Raw genomic sequence first — 6,376 nt, forward strand, 5'->3', positions numbered from 1 at the left:
AATGTTAGTATAGCAGGCAGGATTAAATGGATAGTGTAGTAGGCAAGATTAAGAATTTAAATAAATTAATAATAGATACATAGATCTGCGGGGGGTTGGCACCCTGCCCAGGATTGGTTCCCTGCCTTGCGCCCTGTGTTGGTTGGGATTGGCTCCAGCAGACCCCCGTGACCCTGTGTTCGGATTCAGCGGGTTGGAAAATGGATGGATGGATAGATACATAGATATTAATGTTAGTATAGCAGGCAGTGATAGATAGATAGATAGATAGATAGATAGATAGATAGATAGATAGATAGATAGATAGATAGATAGATAGATAGATAGATAGATAGATAGATAGATGTTAATGTTAGTATAGCAGGAAGGGATGGATGGATGGATGGATGGATGGATGGATGGATGGATAGATAGATAGATAGATAGATAGATAGATAGATAGATAGATAGATAGATAGATAGATAGATAGATAGATAGATAGATAGATGTTAATGTTAGTATAGCAGGAAGGGATGGATGGATGGATGGATGGATGGATGGATGGATGGATGGATAGATAGATAGATAGATAGATAGATAGATAGATAGATAGATAGATAGATAGATAGATAGATAGATAGATGTTATTGTTAGTATAGCAGGCAGGATTAGATGGATAGTGTAGTAGGCAAGATTAAGAATTTAAATAAATTAATAATAGATACATAGATATTAATGTTAGTATAGCAGCCAGTATTAGATAGATAGATAGATAGATAGATAGATAGATAGATAGATAGAGAGATAGATAGATAGATAGATAGATAGATAGATAGATAGATAGATAGATAGATAGATAGATAGATAGATAGATAGATGTTATTGTTAGTATAGCAGGCAGGATTAGATGGATAGTGTAGTAGGCAAGATTAAGAATTTAAATAAATTAATAATAGATACATAGATATTAATGTTAGTATAGCAGCCAGTATTAGATAGATAGATAGATAGATAGATAGATAGATAGATAGATAGATAGATAGATAGATGAGAAAGGCACTATATGATAGACAAATAGTTGCTGGGTATGTCACATTAAACGACTGCCTCTGACTCGTTAAGATTCTGTTAACAAAGGCTATGACTGAAAATTGCTGGTGTGACATGACCTTAAAGCACTCGTCCATTAAAGGGCCTGGATGCTGCGTCCGTTTTAGTCTCTGGCTCACTGTGATCCTGAGCGAGTCACTTAATGTGCCTGTTATCCAACTGCAAAGAAAAAAGAAAGAAGTTGATGCACTGCCTCCTTTAGTCAGACATAACTGCACATACCTGACTGCACATACCTGCAGGCAGTGTGGTCCCGTAGTGCTTTTGAGCCGTATATGACAACCATAGTAGTGGGTCCGTACATCTGACTCATGGGTTGTATTTGATGGCGTCTTGACACTTACGTGGGCTCCAATTATCAGAAATATGTTTAAACAACTTATGATATGGCGCTGCTGCAATGGACTGGCACTCAATCCCAGGATTGTCTCCTGTTTGTTCCCCATGATAAGTTCCAGCCCTGTGCAGGACTGTGTAGTGGCTACAGCCAATATCACTTCACACAAGTTGTATGTCAGAAACACTGCAGTGGCTGATCTCATTGTTAGATCTTGTTAGTTTACCTAACTGGGCATGTCAAATTACACAGCTTAATGATGACTTTCCAGTAAAGTTGTGGTTTTCCCTTTTTTTTGCCAACCAATAGCAAGCTGCCTGACTGAGCTGCTGCTGTCTGAAGGGTTGAAAGTTTATGGCGAGTCCAGGCACAGTCCCATCCCCTTTCTTTCTTTTTTTTTTCTTTTAGGTTCCAGCACCCCTAAGACCCTGCTCAGGATAAAGCAGATATAGAAGATGAATGGATGGGTACGGCTCTGTACGTTTCAATCACTTGTGGATGTTAATTCCTTCAGGAGGCCATTAATGATTAAGCCTGATTGTTTGCCTGTTTGTTACCAAAAATAAGCAGCACACTGAGACAGTCATGGAACGCGTGGACCACTCTGCATATTGCCAACTACTGGCGGACTCTGAGAAAAAGAATCTTCAGGTTGGTGTTGTGATTCATATCAGGATAGTAGGATGTTGGGAAGATGGTGGCAATTTAGAATATACCTCTGGGATCCTGGACCATAATGGTAGACCGCTATCCACTGGACAATTTAGAATAGAGGGACTACTATCCACCATACAATTTAGAATAAGCCTCTGGGATCCTGGACCATATACATAGACCATTTTCCACTGTACAAGACTGCCCAGAGAAGAAATCCCAGTATTGTGTCATGGGAAATGTTTTCAGTGGTTAAAGATCTACCGTGAGAAAGCACTTCATGGAATCTCCCAGGCCTCGGTTTTAGCTCTTCAGCCTTAACCCTGAGGTCAGCAGTGCAGTTTAATTCCAAAAAAAAACCACAACATACAGGGGGCACTTGAGTGACATTTTGGTAAAATTTGCCCTTTTGGTTTATATGTTTAATATTAATAGTTAATAGTACAGGGAACTTCAGCTTTACATGTGTACATCAACACCGTGTTACCATGATTAGTGAGTAGAGCTACTGAACCTCGAAACATTTGTCTTCCCTATCTGAGGTAACAACACCTCCCCCCAGCCCCCTAAACTATTAATGACAGAAGTCCCAGCAAGAAATTCGACTTGTGAGAAGATTCATGGCAGAGAAATGTAAGGAACGCTTCACTCAATCTGCAGAGCACACTGAGATAAGGTCTTGTCACATGACTTTTTTAGCAATTTTCCTTTATGGGCTTCATTTACATGTCCAAAGTGAATCGGAGACAGTTGTGTAATCTGACGTAAGCAGCCACTCAGCCCAACCAGTCTGTTGTCTTAAGTCGTCAGGACGTCTCTGCGTATGCGAGGGCTAACAACCAATGTGCGTGTGGCTAGTAGTACAATGTAAGCTGCACAGCCACAATGAAGCAGGAGAAGTTCATGTTATAGACCACACAAACAGAAGAGATGCTCATCTGTCTGATGTCTCGTGTTTTATGTACCACGACAGAATGGAAAAAAGATTAAAAAAAAAGTGCTGAGCCTGTGGCTGAATTCATGATCCCCACACTGGCATTGGCTCCATCATTTCTGGCTGCCAGAAAACGAGGCGCGCTCGAGAGATACTTCAGAAACTAGGAAGTCATCACGCGGTCGTCAAATTTGACATGTCCTTGCGATAATCTAGTTGTGTAATTTGGCATCCTCAGGTGACGAGATCAGCAACTCAATCGTCAAGTTTGACATCTGTAGCGGGGTTTTGGTTGTTTTAAATGGTAATCCCTTTTAGTGGTGTGCCCTAGTGTTAATTTTTGAATGCTAGCCGGTAGCCACTGTGGAAGAAATACATTGAAAATATATTAAAGAAAAAAAATGGTTCTCTAATAGGACCTCTTTGAGTCAGGAACCAGGCAGGAGGAAACTTGTCCATTGCCTTGTCTTTAATTTCTCTTTATGAAGAAGGAGCAGCCTGTTACAGCAGTCTACTAAGGGGCAGTGCCCTGGGCAGAGGTGTCAGCAAATGGGCACAGGCTAGAGAGAGAGAGAGCTCTATTTATAGATAACTGAATTTGCATAAAAGTGCTGAATTATTGCCAGCTCTGATTGGTTCACTAGCTCGCATTCAGTCTGATTGGTTCAATTATTATGTACTCTGATTGGTAACAACTTTAACCTCCAAAAAATACAAACAGTATAAAAAGCAAGCAACAAAAGAAGCAATTCACTCATAATAATAAATATAATAATAATCCTTGCTACTGAATTTTGACAATAAATAAAATCTCAACAATAAGTTCTTTGTTTTTTAATTAAAAGTTTCACACATTTGTTCCTTCTCCCTGGTCTATCCTCGGTCGTCATGACTGTTGCTGTCCCGGATACAGGAAGATGGCATTGGATGCTGGACCAGGGAGCCACAAAATCCTCTCCAACTAGAAGTCTTGTAATGCGAAGTCGGTTTTATCTGCATGGCGGGCCATCAGCTGAAGAGCTCAGATTTTCAAGACTTTGTACTCCCAAAGTGTCTGCAGGGTATAATGCATTAAAAGTAGAAGAAATGTTTCATTCAAGCTGGAAGAAATTCCATTACAGGTCCAGGAAATCTGCTTCAGTCTTGAATTGGAGACGTGGCTCCCGAGGCTGAACACACTGACAGTTGAATTTATTTGCTGAGACCCTTGGAATTGTGGGATTTGTCTGCATCACGTGCATAGAGGACTCCTAGAAGCATCCATGTCAAATGTATCAGCAACGCAGAGGTGACATTTTAAATGACAATAGAATACAAGAAGAAGGACGGAATGTGACACTTTGGGACAAAGCTGACCATACCCTGTATTAGTCACTGTATGTCCTCCTCTCATCTTTTGTTTTGTTTTTTTCAAATTTACAGTGTCGAGTGACAAATACCAGACAACACAGAGAGAAACTGGCCTTGGATTGAGACATCGGGTGGGATGGATGCCAGTTTTCTTGAGAGGCTTTTACAGTAGACCAGAGGTTAAACCATGGGAGGAAGAGGAGGAGGACCATTCAACACTCAAAATTCACGCAACACTCTTGGGTATCAAATCTTCTAGGAGCTGTCTGAGGGCCAGGGATTTATCTAACTTTGACCAACTTATGGACCACCTAATGGAATTTTGGCTTGTCTGATCTCTGACCCAGGACACGACTATAGAGAGCAGGTCACTGGTACAGAAGGACCTTTTATTGTCAAAGTACTTCTCTGAATACTTGTGTCAATGTGATTTGCTAAAATTTCCTAAAATCCTAGTTTTGTTTTGTCATTCTTGAATACTGAGTGGTGCTTGATGAGGGGAAAACATGAACTGTAATGATTTTGGCAGAAGGTTGCAACATAACACCATGAAAAAATAAAGTGAAGGAGTCTAAATACTTTCTGAATCCGCTGTATGTCGCCATGGTAAACACAGCAAACACCCCCCTCCCCTTGACACCCCACTGGTGTTTTCCTAACATTTCAGTTGGTTGCATTCTGATTCAATTTCAACACGGAATCACAACAAACAGGAGCGCCATCAGTGCCACTCCTGTGCCCATGCTGGCACCAGTCCGGGAAGCCCATTTAGACTTGAGGGGTCCAGCTTACTTGAAAGTGTGAGTACATAAGTGCACAGCCTGTAAGGCATGAGGCCATCTTGCATGCTGAGATGATGCCAGTCGTGTTGCTCATTTCCTAATACCTCCATTGAACTCCAGATGGTCGGCTCTTCATTCTCCCTGAAGGCATACTGGGTGTTTCTTGTGCCGAGTATGCATGACTAAGGCCATTTTTAGTTAAAGGTGAGGCAATCTAGGCGCACGCATTCGCATTCGGCGCCAGTAAAGATCTGAAGAATGTCAGGATGGGGGGGGTGCAGTGGGTGGGCCGTTTATTACAAAGAGAAAAACAAGAAGGCAGCTTGTTCAACAGAATGATATAATGAAACAACAACTAGAGCCGTGTCAGAAGGGTATCAGAAAACAGGGTGAATTTATAAGCCATGTGAGTTTAGAGATGAATGTGTCTTGAAGCTATGTGGGTTTGAAACCTGGTTATAAATTGTCATTATTTATTTAATTGTAGTATTAAATTAATATTTGTATAAGATTACGTCCTGTTGTAAGTTGAGTCAAAGTTATTGTCATGAGTACACAATGCAATTAAGTTTTCGCTTGCATGTCTCCATAGACCAACTGACAAAAATACAAGAGAAAGAAAGAAAGAAAGAAAGAAAGAAAGAAAGAAAGAAAGAAAGAAAGAAAGAAAGAAAGAAAGAAAGAAAGAAAGTATACTTACCATGCAATATGCATCCATCCATTGTCTGGACCTGCTTATCCATGGAAGAGACACAGGGTAGCTGGAACTGGAGCAATGGGTGCAAGATAGGAACAATCATCCAGTCCATCGTGGGATGAACACAAACACACACCAATTAACATTTTCAATCCGCTTAACCTGCATGTCTTTGGACTGTGGAAGGAAACCAGAGCACCTGGAGGAAACCCATATGGACACAGGAAGAAAATGCATATATATATCCATCCATCCATTATCCAACCCGCTATATGCTAACTACAGGGTCATGGGGGTCTGCTGGAGCCAATCCCAGCCAACACAGGGCACAAGGCAGGAAACAAACTCTGGGCAGGGCGCCAGCCCACCACAGGGTGTGCACACACGTACCAAGCACACACTAGGGACAATTAAGAATCGTCAATGCACCTAACCTGCATGTCTTTGGACTGTGGGAGGAAACCCACGCAGACACAGAGAGAACATGCAAACCCAGGTCTCCTTACTGTGAGCCACCGTGCCACCCGCATAT

General features: G+C 41.3%; 1 long non-coding RNA gene across 1 annotated transcript; it reads left to right on the forward strand.

Annotated features, from left to right (window-relative positions):
- Positions 1 to 2,084: 2,084 nt before the first annotated feature.
- Positions 2,085 to 5,656, forward strand: LOC127526194 (uncharacterized). Its single transcript, XR_007933825.1, has 2 exons — positions 2,085 to 4,347; positions 4,438 to 5,656. It is a non-coding gene; the product is annotated as an uncharacterized LOC127526194 (long non-coding RNA).
- The last annotated feature ends 720 nt before the right edge of the window (positions 5,657 to 6,376 follow it).

This window comes from Erpetoichthys calabaricus, chromosome 17 (assembly GCF_900747795.2).
Source record: "Erpetoichthys calabaricus chromosome 17, fErpCal1.3, whole genome shotgun sequence".
Lineage (NCBI taxonomy): Eukaryota > Metazoa > Chordata > Cladistia > Polypteriformes > Polypteridae > Erpetoichthys > Erpetoichthys calabaricus.